We start from the raw sequence: 22,041 nt of genomic DNA, 5'->3' as shown, positions 1-22,041 counted from the left end.
GAAGAATGATTCTTAAACAAGAAGCTTTAAATTGGAAGAGTTGACCAAGTTTGACTTTAGTGTATTTAATCTCGGATCGGAGTTTTGATAGTTATTTAGGTCCGGATGGCAATTTTGGACTTGGGCGTATGCCCGAATTTTTATTTGGATGTTTGTAGGAGGTTTTGGCACTATTTGGCAAAAGTTGGCAATTTGAAGGTTAGAAAAGTTCATAGGTTTGACTAGGAGTTGACTTCAATGTTATCAGGTCGAATTGTTGTTCCGGGAGTTGGAGTAAGTTCGTTATGTCATGTGGAACTTATGTGCAAAATTTGAGGTGATTCCGAGTAGTTTAGACGTGTTCGGCGTAAGTTTGAAATTTGAAAGTTTGAAATAGTTTATTAAGCTTTATTTGAAGTACGATCCGTGGTTTTGATGTTGTTATGTGTAATCTGAGGCCTCTAATAGATTCGTGTTATATTTTGGGACTTGTTGGTATGTTCGGACGGGGTCCCGAGGGGCTCAGGTGAGTTTCAGGGTGATTTCGGTACATTTCATATGGATTTTATGTTGTTGATTGCTGGTGTTTTCGTAGAGCATCGTGATCACGAAGCTAGGCTCGCGATCGCGTTAAGGAATTTCGGGCAGGTCTGTTTCATTTCTTTGCGTTAGCGTGAGTTGATTCGCGTTCGCGAAGACTTTAGGACTTGAGCTTCGCGTTCGCATTGTGATATCGCGTATGCGCTGGTAAGCTGGGAGCTGGAGAACCCTTCTTCGCGTTCGCGTGTCATGGGTCGCGTTCGCATAGTGTTGGCACATGTAGCCACCGCGTTCGCATAGGATGAGTCATAAACGCGTAGGGCATGTTTGTGGCAGTGACGTTTGATCTTCGCGATCACGAAGGGATTCTCGCAATCGTGATGGGTATTACTGGAGCAGTGATATAAAGAACTCTATTTCGGACCTTAAGCTCATTTTATCACATCGTGAGTTGGGGAGCTCTGATTTGGACGATTTTGGAGGGGATTTTCACCACATGGATTTGGGTAAGTATTTTTTACTCGTTTTTTATTATATTTCATGATTCAGTCTTCGATTTTGGCATTTGATTGATGATTCTAAAAGAGAAATAAGGGGGTTTTGTCTAAAGTTTTCTAAAGTGGATAATTTAGTTTTAAACATCGATTCGGACTCGGATTTAAGTGAAATTAGTATGGTTGGACTCGTATTCGAATGGATTGTCGGAATTTGTAAGTTTTGTTGGGTTCTGAGGTGCGGTCCCTGGTTGACGTTTTGGTTTACTTTGAGTTTTTGATTAAAGATTCGACCTTTATCGCTTGGGTTTGTTTCCTAAGGCATAATTTGATGTTTCTGGGTTGCTTTTTGCTAGTTTTGAGACGTTTGGAGGTTGATTCACGCCGGATGGCATTTCTAAAGTATTGTTTGGCTTTCTCGGTATTCGATTTGGCTTTTTTGAGGTGAGTAACACATCTAAACTTGGATTTGAGGGTAAATATCCTAGAGAACTATGATATTTAAGATGGGTTGGGGGTGACGCACGTGCTAGGTGATGGGCGCGTGTGCATGAACCGAGTTGTTTATGATCCGGGTAGTTCTTAGGCTATTATGTGCCTTGTTTTCTATCATGCTTCTTTGATATCGTATTTTCTCCATTTGGATGACTACGTGAGTTATTATTCATGATAGAAATCATGTCTAGGCTATCTGCTTAATTGTTTGAGACCTGATAAGGTTATTTTTGCAGGTTGAGCTATTTGCCTTAGCCATAGTCATATTGTTCAATCATGATAGTTATATCCGCAGGTTATATCTCTCTCTCTTTACACTTTTGATATGTTGTCTCACGTGCTATTGGTGTCCTTGTACGTGACACGAGTTTGAGGTATATTTGTGTCACATTGTGATAATCTGTGTTGTATAATTGGATTATATGTTTGTGAGATGTGAGCCATTGAGACTTGAGCGACTTGATGACTGATGTGGGACATAGAGTCATGTTGTGATTATGTTGTATCGGATTGCATGCCGTAATGGATTGTTATTTGGATTGGGTTGCACGCCGTAATAGATTATAATTTGGATCGGGTTGCACGCCGCAATAGGCCATATTGGCTTTTGATTAGCGCTTAGACACGATCCGTCCCTCCAGATTCTGACATGCCAGTAGTGGGTACAGGAATAATGATATATACGCGTGCTTTGATGAGAGGCATTGATGCCAAGCACCCATACAGTGTTGAGTGATTGTGTGTGTGATGAAGTTGGGCATTTAAGCCATGCACCTTGAGTGTGTTGAGAGTGAGTGTACTTGATGATCTCACTGTGCATTCATTAACTTAACATGTATATTTGACATGTAGACATAAAGATGTAACTTTCTAATGCTAGACAGTAGTATGATATTTGATGATTTGACATGTAAATTTGACATGTACGCATAGAGATGTATGTTCCTCATGCTAGACGATAATATGACATTTGATGACTTGACATGTATATTGACATGTAGGCATAGCGACGTATTTTCCTCATGCTAACTGGTAAACAAAAAATTCTTATTTGATTTTGGGAAATTAAAAAAAAATACGGTTCTTTTGATAAACTCATGTTTAGTTGATTTTCAGTGATAAGATTTGGACCTTGACTGACATATTTGAAAAGCATGTCTACTTTCCTTTAACTGTGAATGACTTGAGCATAATATCTCTTGAGTTATTTACCTCTACTGTCCGCATTATTTTATTACGAGTTGTTATTGGCCATTGGTGTTGGACTCTGACCATCTTCCGAGATCATCACTGCTTTCAACCTAAGGTTATGTTTGTTACTTACTGAGTACATAGGGTCGGTTGTACTCATACTAATCTTCTGCACCTTGCATGCTTATCTTGGAGTTGATGCTGTTGTGGAGGATGGGAGCTGGCATTGAAGATGTACCTATTGTCCGGATATAGCTACCACTCGTCCTTGGTAGTTTAGATTGTAATTTTGTTTATGTACATTCCAAATAGATGTTGTATCTATTTTCATACCAGCTTTGTAAATCTAAGTCTTAGTGGCTCATGACTTGTACTACCAATCCTGGGATTTTGTATAGAAGTTGAGTTTTTTTACTCATTGACTCTTACCATTCTCATTTGAGTTGTGTTAACTATTATCTGGTTCACCTAGCGGGTTGGGTTAGGTGTCATCACGACTAAATAGATTTTGGGTCTTGACAAGTTGGTATCTGAGCTCTAGGTTCATAAGTTCTACGAGTCATGAGCAAGTGTCTAGTAGAGTCTTGCGGATAGGTATGATGACGTCCATAACTATCTTCGAGAGGCTACAAGGCATGTAGGAAAACTTCTCATCTTTCTTTCCTTATCGTGCGTCATTGATTTAGCTTGAAGCGTATCTGTTTGAATTCCTCCCACTCACTCGTACGTGATGTTGAGCACTCGGTATCGATTGTGCAGTGATGGCCAGTGATATCATGGATTAGGTGCGAGATGTGTCTTTGTGTTGTGGTGTTAGGCCAGCCTGGAGGCCTTGAGGCTAGGTTTAGACTGCAGCTTGGGCTTAGTGGTTTTAGTTGTATGAGTATATGCATTTGGACTTATATGTCTGGTAGTGTCCCTATGAGTGGGACTGATGGCTCAGTGTGTGTTTGGATAGCTATATGATGGATATTCTGTGACTGCGGGATGAGCTTAGATGGTTTGGATGTGATGAGAAGAATTTTGATTGGGATGTGAAACAACTATGAATGCTCGATCTCTGTTTTGATGTGTTGCACGGTCTTGAGTTATAAGTATGTTAGGGATATTTCATGTTGATTGTGGAATGACGTATACTCTTATGTCTTGTTGACGAGTTTAGACTCGAGAAGGTTTAGCGATTGCATAGTGGATGTGCCCATGATAGGGCGTAGAGAGATGCCAGTTTAAGGCTGGGTAGGTGGGTTATCATCTGTGGGTTAGTTTATGGATGTGTGATTCTTATGATGATTATGTGGAGAGCTTCTTTCTACCGGTGGGTTACATGTGTTGCAAATTGAGTTTAGATCACTTGAAGAAGTGTGCACGATTGTCAAGAGGATGGATATGTGGTTAACAGAAGATTTGAAGTATTTTATGGATAGGGCTACATGAGCGTATGAAGGATTTAGTTGAATTGCAGTGCAGGGTTATGGCAGTTATGGAGTAAGGGTATTGTGGGTTATCGGATGTTGTGTTCTATGGCTTGAACCAAGTGGGGGAGTCTGCTATCGATAATCAGGTTGCATGGTTATGTGCTACAATAGTTTCGACCTGAGGCATGTTTGTGGATCAGTTATGACTTGAAGAGGTTGGTTTTGAGGATGACTTGAGCAAGGAAATTTTTTGATGCATGATGTATTACACTTTATGGATATATGGGAATTTGGGAGTGATTTGGGTTTGTTATTCATGATGGATGTAATTTGCTAAGAAAAGGAAGTCACTCAGTTGCATTAAGGTGGGGTTACTTCTTTGGGTGTTGGTGTGCTAATGGAGCACAGGTTGTTCGGTTCAGTTGAGCGGTACAATTGAGATTAACAGAGTGGATGACTTTTGAGAAGGTTCTAATGGGTTCAAGATTCTTATGTGGCATTTGAGGGATTTCTTGATTTGTAAAAGGCTAAGATTTGAGATTTGCATTGGATGGTGTCGGGACTCGCGGTATTTCTGTATCACTATGGATTTTGCATTTCAGTATCAGAGAGGTTAAGGATACAGCTTTAAATTTACATAAGTCCTCTTCAGAGTGAGTATCTTGGATGCGGTACTTTGGGTGCTTAAGAGGGAATACTACGGCTTATGGGTTGTAACGCGACGTGGTTTCATGCTAGGATCTCTTGTGGTGAGCTTTGGGTTAAGGATCGTAGTGTACCAGTAAACAAGAAGTGTTAAATTTGAAGACAAGTGGAGGAAACTTCAAAGAAATAGGACAGCTTGGTAGTATGACGAATCATCATGGTAATGGATATGATAGGTTCTTTTAGTTCTTTTGATGTGGTGAGGCTTTACCGGTGTTTAGTGGCAATACTATTGGGTTTGGCGACCTGCGTGACTTAATTGAGTTAGAGAAATTAAGTTCTGATGGCTTGGTCTTGTGCTAATGGGTGTCGAAGAGTTCTCGATGATTTCTACCACGACTTGGGACGTATGTTTTTGTCATGTAAGAGGAGTATGTTGTGTGTTGTGATTTTCTCACGGATGGGGGTCAAGTAGAAGGTTTGTGGTTGATAGGGTGTCTCTCCTACTTGTGAATCAAAATTGATAATGGGGTTCTCTTATTTTCATATGATGGCATGATAGTCGCGGTGCGTCGTGTGGGATTGAGATTTGCATGTACAAGTTTGTGTTTCAGTTTCGAAGGAAAAGTCATGAGTTCTAGACAATATGGACAGTTTCAGATGTTTAGAAGAATGTTGGCATTATCAGGTATCACCTGATAAGGGTGCGCATTAAGCTTTGACTTGCGTATGCTTGACTGGTGTTACGGTAATTGCCTGGTTGGTCGACTGCTGACATTCGAATTTTGCTATATGGTACGGAAGAATTAAGGAAGTATTCCTTGTGAGGTGATTGTGCATGAGAGATGTGTCAGTTATTTGGGTGGCCGAGTCGGGATTAAATATGGAGATTTTTGTATTCTTGTGATTTGAAGTCTGAGATTCTCAGTGGTGGACTTTTCCTTGGATGTGCACTATGAAGATATGACCAGAGTTAGAGAGCTGATGGTATGTGCTATGGATAGGTTTCAGTGGATCTTTGGGAAGGTTATCTACTCACTTCGGGAGGATCGAGATTGATTTGGAGGCCACTGGTAGGCCTAACGAGAAGGTGTATTCTACGTCGTGTCGGATTTGTTTATTCAGCATAACTATTGTTGAAGGATGTGTCATCGGTTAGAGTTTATCTTATTCGTGTCTGTTATGTTCCATGTATTGCTTTTCTATGCTACAAAGGGTTGTGAGACTATTGACTATTTACACACATGATGCGGTTCTGTTTGGGCCTTGTGGCATAATTCGAGCAAGATGGCTCTTGGGATGTTGAATGGTTGGTTGCACTTTGCTTATGGTCTTCCTGTTTGTGGAATATTGTGCCATCCGTCCCTTAATGGTTATGATCATGCACTTTGCGTATTTGTTGTTGATATATGGTTGTTAATTATGAGCATCATAGCTCAAGGTATTCCATGTGGGACGATGTTTGGATTGGGTCACACATCGCGACGGAGTTATATTAGGATATGATCCTTTGTGCTTATTTTGTGTGTTTCGTTCTCCTTGTGAGATAGGTTCGTGGCATTGCGCTTTGTGGTGATATCAGTTGAGATTGCAGAACGGTTCTCTCATTTGATTCTCTTTCCATTATTAGGAATATTCGAGTTGTTGCTTGTTTTGTGAACGGATTGCATGGTATGTGGCTCTAGGTAGTATGAGTATGGCATGTCGAGTGAGCAGATCGTACTGGATGCGATGAGGTTTTGGACGTGAAATTAGTATTATCGGATTTTGATAAGGTACGTTTGGAAGAATAATATCAGAAGTCAGCTTATAATCTGGCAATGGTTCTTATCGGGCGAGGAAGCCCCACGATTTGTTGATTTGATGAGTGGTTATGAGTATTTGCATGTTTCTTTCATCATTGGCAGTGTACGAAGGTTCAAAATAAGGTTTTAGTTGAGATGAGGTTGTTACCGAGGCCGGATTTGTTATTGAGCAGCTATTCTGGTCAGAAATTATTGCTATGAGTATCCGAGTTATGTGGTATATCATGTGATTATATGATAGGTTATGGTGATGGCTTGATACATCTTGTTCAGACTTATACAGTGTATAGATGCGAGAATCAGGTCTTATAATAAGTTCCTGATGTTGGGAATTTGGGTTCTAAGGTTTATGGACTAAGGTTGAAGTGAGGATTTTCAGTTAGGTTTTGTTGTCGAACTTATATGGATTGTAGTAACGTGGGATCACCAATGGGTATGTGCATGGTAAGTTTATAAAGTGATTTGATGGCTTTGGAACGACTCTTGGCACAATCGAGGACGAACATATGTTTATGTGGGGGAGAATGTAACGACCCGACCGGTCATTTTGAGCATTTGTATTCAGTTTGGTAGTTTGAGGTCATGAGTAGCTTCATATGGTGTATTACGACTTACGTGTATGGTCGGTTTTGGTCTTCGAGTTGTTTAAAATTGATTTGGAAGAATAATTCTTAAATAGGAAGCTTTAAGTTGGAAGAGTTGACCAAGTTTGACTTTTGTATATTTGACCTCGGATCGGATATTTGAAGGTTCTGTTAGGTCTGGATGGTGATTTTGGACTTGGGCGTATGCCCGGAATTGCATTTGGATATTTCTTGGAGGTTTTGGCACTATTTGGCGAAAGTTGGCAATTTGATGGTTTGGAAAGTTCATAGCTTTGACCGAGAGTTGACTTCGATGTTATCGAGTTCGGATTGTAGGTTCGTTATGTCATTTGGAACATGTGTTTAAAATTTGAGGTTATTCTTAGTTGTTTAGATGTGTTTGTCATAAGTTTGGAATTTGGAAGTTTGGAATAGTTCATTAACCTTGATTTGAGGTATGATTCATGGTTTTGATATTATTATGAGTAATTTGAGGTCTCGATTAGGTCTGTGATATGTTTTGGGACTTGTTGGTATGTTTGGATAGGGTCCCGGGGGGCTCGAGTGAGTTTCGGGATGGTTTTAGATCATTTCGGATGGATTTTGTGTTGTTGATTGCTGGTGTTTATTCAGAGCATCGCGATCGTGGATCTAGGCTCGCGATCACGTAGAGGAATTTTGGGCTAGACTGTTTCATCTCTTCACGTTTGCGTGTGTTGATTTGCATTCACAAAGACTGTGGGACTTGAACTTCGTGTTCGCATTGTGAGATCGCGTTCGTGCTAGTAAGCTGGGAGCTGGAGAATCGTTCATCATGTTCGCGTGTCATGGGTCGTGTTCACGTAGTGTTGGCGTCTGTGGGCATCGAGTTCACGTGGGATGTGTCGAACGCGTAGTGTATTTTTGTGGCAGTGGCGTTTGTTCTTCACGATCGCAAAGGTATTCCCGCGATAGCGATGGGTATTGCTGGAGCAGTGATTTAAAGTACTATATTTTGGACGTTGAGCTCATTTTATCACATTGCGAGTTGGGGAGCTCCGATTTGGGCGATTTTGGAGGGGATTTTCACAACATGGATTGGGTTAAGTATTTTTTACTCGATTTTTATTATATTCCATGATTCCATCTTTGATTTTGGTATTTGATTGATGATTCTAAAAGAGAAATTGGGGGGGTTTGTCTAATCTTTTCTAAAGTGAATAATTGAGTTTTGAACGTCAATTCAGAGTCGGATTTGAGTGAAATTAGTATAGTTGGACTCATATTCAAATAGGTTGTCATAATTTGTGAGTTTTGTCGGGTTCTAAGGTGCGGGCCCGGGTTGACTTTGAGTTTTTGATTAAAGATTTGACCTTTATCATTTTGGTTTGTTTCCTAAGGTATTATTTGATAATTTTGAGTTGCTTTTGGCTAGTTTTGAGCCCTTCAAAGGTTGATTCACGCGGAATGGCGTTTCTAGAGTATTGTTTGGCTTGATCGGTATTCGATTTGGCTTGTTCGAGATAAATAACACATCTAAACCTGAATTTTAGGGTAAATATCCTTGAGAACTATGATATTTGAGATGGGTTGGGGATGACGCATGTGCTAGGTGACGGGCGCGTGTGCGTGCACCGAGTTGTTTATGATCCTGGTAGTTCTTAGGCTATTATGTCCCTTGTTTTGCTGTCATGCTTCTTTGATATCATATTTTCTCCATTTGCATGATTACGTGAGTTATTATTCATGATAGAAATCATGTCTAGGCTATCTGCTTAATTGTTTGAGACTTGATAAGGCTATGTTTTTCATGTTGAGCTATTTGCATTCGCTGTAGTCATACTGTTCATTCATGATAGTTATATCTGTATGTTATATATCTGGATCTTTACACTTTTGATATGCTATATCACATGTTATTGGTGTCCTTGTACGTGACACGAGTATGAGTTATATTTGTGGCGCATTATGATACTCCGTGTTGTATAGTTGGATTATATTTCTGTGAGATGTGAGCCATTGAGACTTGAGCGGATTGATGACCTTTGTGGGCCATAGAGTTGTGTTATGAGTTATGTTGGATCGGGTTGCACGCCGCAACAGATTGTTATTTTGATCGGATTGCACGCCGCAACAGGTCACATTGGGTTTTGATTAGCGCTTAGGCAGAATCCTCCCCTCCGGAGTCTGACATGCCAGCACTGGGCACATGCATAGTGATATATACGCGTGCTTTGGTGAGGGGAATTGATATCAGGCACCCGTAAAGTGTTGAGTGATTGTGTGTGTGATGAAGTTGGGCATTTAAGCCATGCACCTTGAGTGTGCTGATAGTGAGTGTACTTGATGATCTCACTGTGCATTCATTAACTTAACATGTATATTTGACATGTAGACATAAAGATGTAACTTTCTAATGCTAGACAGTAGTATGATATTTGATGATTTGACATGTAAATTTGACATGTACGCATAGAGATGTATGTTCCTCATGCTAGACGATAATATGACATTTGATGACTTGACATGTATATTGACATGTAGGCATAGAGACGTATTTTTCTCATGCTAACTGGTAAACGAAAAATTCTTATTTGATGTTGGGATATTGGAAAGAAAATATGGTTCTTTTGATAAACTCATGTTTAGTTGATTTTCAGTGGTAAGATTTGGACCTTGGCTGATATACTTGAAAAATATGTCTACTTTCCTGTAACTGTGAATAGGCTAAGCATAATATCTCTTGAGTTATTTACCTTTACTATCCTCATTATATTATTACGTGTTGTTATTGGCCATTGGTGTTGGACTCTAACCATCTTCCGAGATCGTTACTGCTTTCAACCTGAGGTTAGGTTTGTTAATTATTGAGTACATGGGGTTGGATGCAGTCATACTATATTTTTGTACCTTGCGTACAGATCTTGAAGCTAATGCTATTGTAGATGATGAGGGCTGATGTTGAAGACGTACCTATTATCCGGATATAGCTACCACTTGTCCTTGGTAGTTTAGATTGTAATTTTGTTTATGTACATTCTAAAAAAATATTGTATCTATTTTCATAACAGCTTTGTAAATCTAAGTCTTAGTAGCTCATGACTTGTACTATCAATCCTTGGGATTTTGTATAGAAGTTCATTTGTTTTACTTGTTGACTCTTATCATTCTCATTTGAGTTGTGTTGACTGTTATTTGGCTTACATAGCGGGTTGGGTTAGCTATCAAAACTACTACATAGATTTTGGGTCGGGACAAATGTATAATGAATGTGTATGAAAATTGAGTTTAACTGTCAACTTTCTATTTTAACTGGTATAATTCCCAAAACCAACATTAATCAAATCCAATCAACCCCACATTCTAGATTCAAGTAGGGGAAAGGGCCAAATATATCCCTCTACTTTCATATATTGTCTACATTTAACCTCCGTTATATTATCGGGCCAAATTTAGCCCTACCGTTATACTATCGGGCCAAATTTATCCCTACAATCAGCAAATTTTTAAAAATACCCCTTAATTTGTTAAGTTATCCAAAATCTCTCAAATTATTTTTATTTAAATCACTTGTTGTTCTTCTTGCTCCATTATTTTCAAAAATTACTATTGATGTGAATGTTAAAGTTACTAGACTATACAAATTATTCATATTTTTTTTAATTACCAATGCACCCATTTATCTTCTTGTAATAAATAAAATTGGTTTAAAATTTTATTTATTTTTCAATCATATACACACCATAAAACTTAGTGGGTCTATTTATTGTGTATTATATGGAGCTGATCATTATGTATGTACATGTATATTCAAATATATTTTGTCATTGCGTGGTTAGTATAGAATTCGATCGACTAACTTAAGAGTGCACAATGTGTAGGCATTTAATTAAAGCAAAGTGAATTAGACAATGTAAAGTCTCCGAGGAACTTCAACTTCAATCACTAATACTCGCAATGTCTCCATACATTTGGTGCAACGAATTCATTAAAATTGGGATGTTGTAAATACTTTTAGAATTTAGAAAATCTACCTTATTTAGATTTTTTAATTTACTATAATTTGTTTATTCGTTTGTATTATTTAATATTTTTTTCTTTAATTCATAAAGGATGTAAATGCAAATTATTTAAAAAATAGTGGACCAAGAAGAACAACAAGTGATTTAAATAAAAAAAAATTGAGAGATTTTAGATTACTTAACAGATCAAGGGGTATTTTTAAAAGTTTGTTGATTGTAGGGGTAAATTTGGCCAGATAGTATAACGGTAGAAGTAAATTTGGCCAGATAGTATAACAGATATTAAATATAGACAATATATGAAAGTAGAGGGGGTATATTTGGCCCTTTTCCCATACAAGTACTACATGCTTTTTCAATAATTTTTAACTTTACCTAGTTACTTTAGAATAAGATTTTTCATATTTGAGTTGAACTTAGAGCTCTGAAGCTCCTTCAATGAAGTTCCAAGTCTTGCTGAAGCAAAACTTCAACTTCATAGTTTGACACCCATCAAGCGGGATTCAATTTTTAAGCTGAGATTCGATACTTAAATGAAATACAAACCAACATAGTGAATCGAACAATAATAGAACAAGAATTTGGGGTGCAAAATCATCGACAATGAAGGAGGAGAAGAAAGAACAAACGAAAAAAAAAACCTTAGAAGCGAGTCTTTACTGTTGGGCTAATGGATACAAAAGAAATTTCAAATTATACACAAAGTGAACCAAACCGGGTAAAAAGATAAAATATTGGCTCAAATTGGTTGAAATGTTGTGCCAGCTAACAAAGAGGGTTATTATTTCTTAATAGAATCTCTTGTTAACCAATAAGAAAAAAAAAGAGATCAATACTTTATTTTTTTCAAACTTCAACTTTAAATACTCGTTTTTTTTAAATGATCAAGATATTGAGCATACTAATGACTTTGCATGAAGCTCAAATTTCATACTCCCTCCGTTTCAATTTATGTGAACCTGTTTGACTGGGCACGGAGTTTAAGAAAAAATGAAGACTTTTGGAATTTGTGGTCCTGAACAAGTCAAAAAAGGGGTCTATCGTATTTGTGTGGTTATAAAAGCTTTTCATTAAAGGTATAATTGTAAGTTTAAGCTAAATTGTTACTAAATTTAGAAAGAGGTCATTCTTTTTTAAACGGACCAAAAAGAAAATAGATTCACATAAAGTGAAACAGATTGATGGAGTATTATTCATTGGGGTGAAAAGTTTATTTTTGTCCTATCCTCCCATTTTCCTTTCTATCTTCCGGAACCAACTTTGAACAAGAAACTTCAAATTTTCAAAATGTAAAGATTTAAGTGCTAGCCAAAATATTTAGCTAAAACAAGAATTCAGTAAAATTTTAATCTGAAAACATTAAAATTTTGAATCTTACCATTTTCACTCAAAGAATTTATCAGGAATTACTTGATTTACTACCTTCTATACAATACTTACCCTCTCTGAAATACGAACAACCCAATCCCAAGTCATGAACTTAAGTCATTTATCTTTGTGGTCTAATAGCATTACATGGAATTATGTAATATATTCCTAAATTACAAAAAGTCGCGCCGGAGGGCTAATTATTCACAAAGGTGCACGTATAAAGTTACATTATTTCATTATTACCTATGACCATTTTCGATTTCGAAGAATAACAACAGTTAACTGCATGGATTGCCATAATATCAGGACCTATTGGATGTATGATCATGCAGATATATATAGAAGATATACTAAGGTTATGATCTGATTGATCTAATGCACTAGTTCATATAGAGGAAATCAACCAATATTCTATGCGTAGAATATTGTTTTAGATAAAGCTAGTCAATGCTAAATCTAGAAATAGACAATTTTCGTTTTATGAGTACCGTTCACGTAACAAGAAGCAATTGCCACCTAGGGACGTGGTGGGTGGATAAGATTCTTCAACATTTAATAGAAGTGTTGGGTTAGAGTCCTTAAAATGGAGAAATTCTTGACTGAATACTTTCTCATTAAATAAATCAATTCGGATTGATCTGACTAGTAAGTCACGAATACCAAATGATTAAGCTAAGAAAAAGTAATTGGGGGGTTAGGAGGTCGCGGGGAGCGGGAAAGAAACAAGAAGATAAGTTAAAGATGAAACTTGTTCGGCCATTTCTACTTTCTTGTTAGGAGTTGTTGGCAAAACTTTTGGACTGGTTAGGTGAAGCGTTGCCGACAAATATCTGTTGGATTAGGAACACTACTACTTTTTATTGGGATATTAGAGATAGAATTCTTTATCATTTGGTGACGCATCGGCATCACCAGTTGATCAATTAAACTAACAGTTAGAAGCTATATACGGCATATATTACACAGTACGGGAAAAGGAATTTATAGACCCTTTTAAGCTCTCTCATAATCCAGTGAAATTCAAGGCTTATTTTTAAAAAGATTTTGTAACCTGTAATTAAGACAAGGGTCTCAATGCAATGAATGAAAATTGAATGGTTTCGTTAAGTCCAATAGAAGATTAAGAGAGTTAATTAAGTTGAGACTTCATAATTTATGCCAGATATGTTTAGTCCTAATTTGTAATATTCACAAGTCCTAACACTAGGATATTTGTGCGCGCGCGTGTTGTATTACTTCTTTTCCGGAAAAAAAATATATATCTTGTTTGACATTTATTTCAGGATTGTGAAATATATATATCTCAAACACAAAATATCAATTTATTACAGCCTAAATATATTCACATTGAAACTCGATTGCAAAGACTCCGTAATTTCAATACGGATCTAATGTTTCAATTAAAACTGAATTTGGAACTCATTTGCTTAATGTGATACCACTTATACTCGAAGAAACGACGTCGTTGAAACACTTTTGATGTCAAAATAATGCGGTCCCACCCCATAGGTCTCCTTTGATACTCGAATACGTTATTCTCAAATACCATTGTCGCACTTTAAAATATTAAATCATTAGAAAATTTTAACGGGGCCTTACAGGAAGAAGTTGATATAAATGAAGTAACAATTATAGAAAATGAGGATGAAGAATCAACTGATGAAATTCAAACAAGTGAGGACGAGGAATTCTCGGACGAGGAACAATACGTCGACGAGAATTAAAAAGTTAGTTTTTTAAAGCACTCTCGTGTTATAACTAGTTTTTTATATGTTTTAATCTAAATATGTATTATATTATGCATATGGCAGGCAAGGGTCAAGGTAACAATGACCCTACTAGTTCTCGGGGTCGAGAAAAGGCTAGGAAGGGAAAGAGGAGGTTAGAATCTAGGGATAATACTACTCCCTCATTTTCACCCTCTTCAGAGATGCCTATGTCTTATCCTCCACCACATGGCTATACTGAGCTGCCACAGCATCACGAGGCCTACACCTTCATCCAGACACCGGGTCTTCCATCACAGGGCCATAGAACTATACGTCCGACATACAGTCCAGCTGCCTCACAGCCACGTGGATCGCAGCCATCTGCATCACAACCACGTGGCTCGCATCCCTACATATTGCTGCCACATGAATCGCAACCATCCATATCACAGCCACTCGGGTCATAGCCATCAGTATCACAGCCACATGGATCATCATAGTCCCTGAGGGTAACGGGTACGAGTTATTTGTTATTTTTGCGTTTATTATTTTATAATATTTTTACTAATATATTCATGTATTTTTATTGTTAAATTGCAGGTTCAGGCCGGGTAAGTAGACTACGAAGATAATCACCATTTATGATGGCCCTTATGCGACTTGGACTGATTTTCCATACTCGCTGAATGAGCAAAGTTTCAATCAGTTTAAGGTATAAATGTTCTTTTAAGAAGTTTAATAATTTATATTTATAATGTTTTCATCTAATATTTAACTTTTGAAATAAAGAGCAAGTGTGTATGGGAAGACCGCTATAGCGAGGAAGTGGCTGCAAATTTTTATCATAAAGCCCGCAAGAGATTAGCGGATCATTTCTCGAATGGTAGAAAGAAGAACAGGAGACATGACTGGTGTCTGCAACATTTTATGGGATGATTAGTTAAAGTAATGGCAGACCGAGGATTTCTTATAGAGGAGCGAACAGGGAAAGAAAACTTGCTCATCCGAGAAGGGAGGCTCCTTGCACATTGGGGTGCTATAAGAAGAAGATTGGTAATTGCTTAAATTATTTTACTTTTCTAAGTATTTCAATTCTATTTATTAACTAAATTAATTTATTTTCAGGAAAAGAAGTATGGGCGTCCAATGAGCCATGATGAGCTATTCAAGGAGATGCATATTTTAAAGAAGAAGAAAGAGGGGGATGGAGATAGATGGGTCGAGGACCGGGCATAGACTGCATATGTAAGATTTTAATACTAATTTAATTTAAAATAATATAGGGTCACTACCAAAGTAACGTGGAGGAATCATTCATAGTCAGCCAGCTGGTGCATCAAGCAAGCCAACCCAACCTTCGGACGAGGATACTGAAATAATATGGTTGGAGGCTGTTGGCGGTCCAAAAAGGGGGGGGGAAGGTATACAGGCTTCTTGAGAAAAAATTTCATATCTATAGGTGTGGAATGAAAGGAATAGGGACTTTCTCATAGGGCGAGGAACTTAATAGGGAGAGCCTCTCGGCTATGCAGGAGACAGTGACAAAGCTTACATCCGAGCTAGAAGCGGCCAAGGAAAGAGAAAGGCTTAGAAATGCTAAATTCCTTGGTATGCAAGCTCATATCAGAACTGTCCTTTCTATTGGAGCTTTTTCATTTTCCCGGTCTCGTGAGTCATCGCCAGAGGCTCGACCTCCATGTGATCATTCCTCCCATCCTCCCCGTGATTGTTCCTCCCGTCCTCCACAAGACCGTTCTCTATATCGTCTTGTAGATGAAAGTTCATCAGATGGTGAAGATATTGTAGAAAACGCTCCTTAACCAATACTTTGATATACATCGAACTAGACCAATAGAACTAGTTTTGAATTAGATTGAACAATTTTGAACTTGTTGTAATTACTTAGTTTTTGCTTGGTTTTGGATTGTAATGTTTATTTGAACTTTAATTTGTTAGTTTTAAAGTATTAGTTGGGTATTTAGTTAGATTTGTGGTGAATTAGGGGTTGTATATGGTGAATTGGTGGTTATTTGATGTGAATTTGGGGTATTGATATGCTGTTTTTATTTGGCAGGTGGTGTAGCTACCAAAACTGTCATTTTCTACCAAAATTAATCCCAAAAAACCGACCAACCTTGGTCGGTAACTAATAAAAAAATAACTTAAATTACAAAATACCGACCAATATTGGTCGGTTAATGCACATTGAATTCCCAAAAATTCAACATTACCGACCAACTTTGGTCGGTAAGTTGGCAGCCCTATCCAGATTACCGACCAACGTTGGTCGGTATTTATAAATTTTAATTATTTATAAAAAAAATATATTCCAATACCGACCAAAATTGGCTGGTAAGAAAAATTAATAAATTTAAAATACCGACCAACGTTGGTCGGTAAAACTAAATTATTAAAATAACATTCCGACCATTATTGGTCGGTAAGTCAATTAAATTGTCAGATTGTCATGTAGCGCATACCGACCAATGTTGGTTGGTAATTTTCGATCGGCTTTGATCGGTATGCTCTTCCAACCTTCAAAATACCGACCACACGTAAATGGTCATATTTTGGACGGTTATTGGCCATTACAGACCGATTTTGCTTGGTTTTTGTGGACGGGTTTTCCCGGATTTCTAGTAGTGCTTGTTTCTTGAATATTAACTATTCAATTAAAATGAAATATTACAGCTATAATAGGCATTTTAGTTTACAAATTCGTTGGAAAAAACAGGCTCGGCTGGGTAATGACCAGACCAGGCCAAGAGAATAAGAGGGTCCTTTCGAACAAAATCAAGACAAAGAAAAGAGGTCTTCTTTATTTTTCTTGATATTCTAGGTGTCATGACCCAAAACTCAACATGTCGTGATGGCGCCTATCATAGTACTAAGCAAGCCGACATCCACAAATAACCAAGCATCTTTAAATTTAAAACACAATAAAATAAGCTTATTAGTGAAACTCTCATAATAACTGATAAGAAAATACCGCAACTCAATACAAAATACCCCAAAATCGGGGTGTCACTGAGTACATGAGCATCTGAATAACAACATAGTCTGACTGCTAAAACACTGTCAAGAAAGATAGAACAATACTAATAAACTGAAAAGAAGGAGAGTCAAGGTCTGCGGATGCCAAGGCACCTACCTCTATAGTCTCCAAGCAACTGATGCCCCAATCTAGCACCCGTCATGTCCATAAATACCTGAATCTGCACACGAAGTGCAGAGTGTAGCATGAGTACAACCGACCCAATGTACTCAATAAGTAACAGGGCTAAACTTGGGCGGAAAGCAGTGATGAGCTCAGAAAGGTACAGTCCAAATCCAGATTATAACAGTACAAGTATGGCAGGAAAAATGGCAGTAATAACTCAATGAAATCCCATAATCAATTCGTACACGGTACAAAAATATAGACATGCTTTCAAGTTTAATAGTTTTAGCTCAACACTGATAAAATATGCCAAGTATAACTGATATCAGGAATGTTACATCTCTATGTCTACTTGTCAAATGTGCATGTCACATGTAATGCATCACAATGATAACCTCACGTACTCCCACTCTCAGAGTACTCAATCTGACTGTCTCAGCTCTCACTCATCACACTCAGTCACTCGGCACTATACGATACATGCGCTCACTGCTGGTATGTTAGACTCCGGAGGAGCGGATCCTGCCTAAGCGCTAATATAAACCAATCTGGATTGCTGGAGCATGCAGCCCAATCCCATAATAATAAAGCCTATAAGGCCTGTTACGACGTGCATCCCGATCCATATAATAATAATATATATAAAGCCAAGAAGGCCTGCTGCGGCGTGTAGCCTGATCCACAACCTCTCTAACAATACGGCTCTCAGGCTCCAACTTAGTCATCAATATCTCCAGTCTCTCGGGCTCACAAATCTCATGCCAAACAGCCCAAGCAGTGATATATGATACAACAATAAATAGTAACAGAGACTGAGATATGATATGAAAATGTGAATATGACTGAGTACACAATTTCCATTTAAGCACACAATTCAACAACAAAAATGACCCCAGTGGGCCTCAACAAGATAAGCATATATCCTAAACATGATTTCTAACATGGATTGCAGCTCAATTACTCTAACACATAGGGATCACATGAATAGCAACAAGGTTTGATGACTACATAGTACCACGGAATCGACCGAGTCACAATTACTACGGTGCACGCCCACACGTCCGTCACCTAGCATGTGCGTCACCTCAACACAAACCATATAACACGTATTTCAGGGATTCATACCCTTAGAACAAAATTTAAAAGTGTTACTTACCTCAAACCGTGCAAATCTCTACTCCAATAAGGCCTTGCCTCGCGAATCGGCCTCCGAGCAACTCGAATCTAGCCACAAACTGTCACGACCCAAAATTTCCACCTTCGGGACCGTGATAGCCCCGAACATTTCACTTGCTAGGCAAGCCAATGTCAGAATATAATTTGCCATTTTAACAAAATTTTAAATTAATTATTAACAAAGAAACAAATGCGAAAATAAAATCTAAAATAAAGTGAATAATCCATAATAATCGCGATGTCTAAATAGCATTCCAGAACTGGAGTCACAAGTGCACGAGCTTCTAGAATAATACAAATAAGGGTCTAAATAAAATAAAGTTGTCTGAAAGAAAACACACAGCTAAAATAAAGTAGACTGGGACTTCAGAATGCTTACGATGTGCAGTTATACCTCAAGTCTCCTCTGGGTAGCTGAAATCCGAGCAAGTCTATAGTACGCCGTTGGGACCAACTCCGAAATCTGCACAAGAAGTGTAGAGTGTAGTATGAGTACAACCTACCCATGTACTCTGTAAGTACCGAGCCAAACCTCGAAGAAGTAGTGACGAGGCTAAGGCAGGTCGCTTACATTAACCTGTACACAATAATAATAATAATAATAAGAAGAAGAACAAGAATAGTAGTAATACCGTTAAATAATATCAAAAATTGAAGTCAATTTAGCATTCATAATCCCTCAATTTATTTCCATTGCGGCGTGCAACCCGCTCCAACAATATAAACTTAGAATAAAATTCGTTGCGGCGTGCAACCCGATCTAACAATATAATCTTTCAATTAAATTCCGTTGCGGCGTGCAACCCGCTCCAACAATATAAACTTTAAATAAATCTGTTGCGGCGTGCAACCCGATCCCCCAATATATTTAGTTTTATTTCCGTTGCGGTGTGCAACCCGATCCCCCAATATATTTTAACAACTCTTAAAAATAAAAATAAAATACTTCAATAATGCCACGTTCAATGAGAAACTATTAAGCATCAAGTCATACAATAATTATAATTTATTTATGAAATAAATAATGACAAGTAGTAATTAATTATGGAAATCAGGGAGAAAATAGACAATTTAATATTTAATATGCTAAATGTCAAATAGCAATTAAGCCACATAAATCAAATAAACATGCAACAATTATTGCAGAAATTCAAGAATTAATATTTGACAAGGAATATGAGAGAAACAATTATTATAACAATTAATTCGTGTCTTAAAATAATTTAAGATGTTTAAATGTCACGACCCGAAATTTTCCACCGATGGGACCATGATGGCGCCTAACATTTCACTTGCTAGGCAAGCCAATGCTAGAAAATCGTTAAACCAATTCCTTATTTCCATTCAGTAAACAACAATAACTAACTAAGATGAAATATAATAAGTGCGGAATATCGTAAAATTGTATTAATTACTACCACCCGGATCTGGAGTCACAATTCACGAGCATTATAGAATTTACTACAAGTAATAGTCTGAAGAAATACAACTGTCTGAATGAAAGAAAATAGTAGGACATAAAAGATAGACGGGGACTTCAAGGTCGGTGAACGTCGACAGATCTACCTTGAGTCTCCGGACAGCGGACCAGTAGCAAATCTCGATCAACTTGAGCCGGTATCAAAATCTGCACAGAAAGTGTAGAGTGCAGCATCAGTACAACCGACCCCATGTACTGGTAAGTGTCGAGCCTAATCTCGACGAAGTAGTGACGAGGCTAACGCAAGGCACCTACAAATCAACCTATACAATTTAACAGTGTATACGCAAATAACAGGAATGAAGAACTAAACAGGAAAAGTCGGGAGGGGAAACATACTGAGGGGAATACAAGATAAAGAACTACAAAAGAACGATCACCAGAGCAGTCAATATACAATGAATCAATAGGAATAGTGAATACAGTAAGGAAAAATGCACGACATCACCCTTCATGCTTTTACTCTCAATCTCACCATAAAATTAATCGAAATGGTACGGCATCACCCTTCATGCTTTTACTCTCATATCATGGCATGGCATCACCCTTCGTGCATTAACACTCACAATATGGCACGTCATCACCCTTCGTGCTTTTACTCTCATATCATGGCACGACATTACCCTTCGTGCATTAACACTCACAATATGGCACGTCATCACCCTTCGTGCATTAACACTCACAATATGGCACGGCATTACCCTTCGTGCATTAACACTCTCCCTTACCATAATGCAATGCATAAATAAAACAGGGAGATAGAATAACAAGTACAAACCTTACTTCAACATTTGGTTCCATAACATCAATCTCAACTTTGAAATAAAAACTCAATTATCACTAGAAAAATCCGTAAACATGATAAGAACGATAATTTGAACAACACTAGTATAACACATAGCAATTTGGCATAGGAATGAGACAATATCAGAAAAATAGAGAAACATGGAAAAACAGGTAAATCGGCGGTGCATAGGTACTCGTCACCTCACATATACGCCGCTTACATGAATTTCACTTAGCAAATAATCTAAGATTCCTAATTCTCTCAAGGCTGAGTTAGACACAACACTTACCTCGCTCCGAAGGCCACTTAATTCTCAATCACAGCTTTTCCTTTGGAATTCACCTCCAAACCACTCGTATTTATTAAAAAATGACTCAATAATATCAAATATTGCTAAAGGAATCAATTATATTGCATAAATTAAATTTCCCAATTTTTTCCTCCAAAAAGTCAAAATATCGACCCCGGGCCCGCTTGGTCAAAACCCGAGGTTCGGACCAAAATTTTTTTACCCATTCACCCCCGAGTCCGAATATGTAATTAGTTTTGGAATCCAACCTCAAATTGAAGTCTAAATCCCCAAATTCCTGAAATCCCTAGTTTCTACCATAACCCATAATTCTACCATGAAAGCTCTAGATTTTAGGTTGAAAATTCAAGAAATGTAATGGGTAATTGAAAGAAAATGGTTTAGAATCACTTACCAACAATTTGGGGAAGGAATGACTCTTCAAAAATTGCCCCTCACCATTTGGGTTTGAGAAAAATGAGTTTTTTTTAGCAAAAATCCCGTTTTGGATTCTGTTACGTGCTGGGCGACAGTGTTCATCGCGTTCGCGAGAGCACTGTCGCGTTCGCGAAGGGTACTGGCTGCCAAGCCTTCGCATTCGCGAGACCCAGCTCGTGTTCGCGATGATCACTCCCCTCCGGCCTTCGCGTTCGCGAGGAATGGCTCGTGTTCACGTTGAAGAAACGACCCCCCCCCCCCCAGGTCCCCACATGCTTCGCGTTCGCGTTGAGCCAGGCGCGTTCGCGAAGGGTAAATCGCCCATCACTTCGCGTTCACGACCAGGCCTTCGCGTTTGCGAAGAAGAAGTCTCAGCCTCATTAGGTTACTCTTCGCGTTCGCGAGAGGACCTTCGCGAACGCGAAGAAGGATATGACAGACACCAGAATCTGCAGAAACTAGATTTTTCCCAAGTCCAAAAC

The 22,041-nt window shown here is 38.1% G+C and overlaps 1 protein-coding gene across 1 annotated transcript in view; it reads right to left on the bottom strand.

Annotated features, from left to right (window-relative positions):
- LOC142177165 (uncharacterized) overlaps positions 1 to 22,041 on the bottom strand; it is a 78,446-nt gene that overhangs the window by 25,009 nt on the left and 31,396 nt on the right. The gene's annotated exons all lie outside the window — the stretch shown is intronic.

Source organism: Nicotiana tabacum, chromosome 23 (genome assembly GCF_000715075.1).
Source record: "Nicotiana tabacum cultivar K326 chromosome 23, ASM71507v2, whole genome shotgun sequence".
In the NCBI taxonomy this organism is placed as follows: Eukaryota; Viridiplantae; Streptophyta; class Magnoliopsida; order Solanales; family Solanaceae; genus Nicotiana; species Nicotiana tabacum.
Note: the sequence above shows the minus strand (reverse complement) of the source record. Positions and strands in the feature narration are given on the sequence as shown.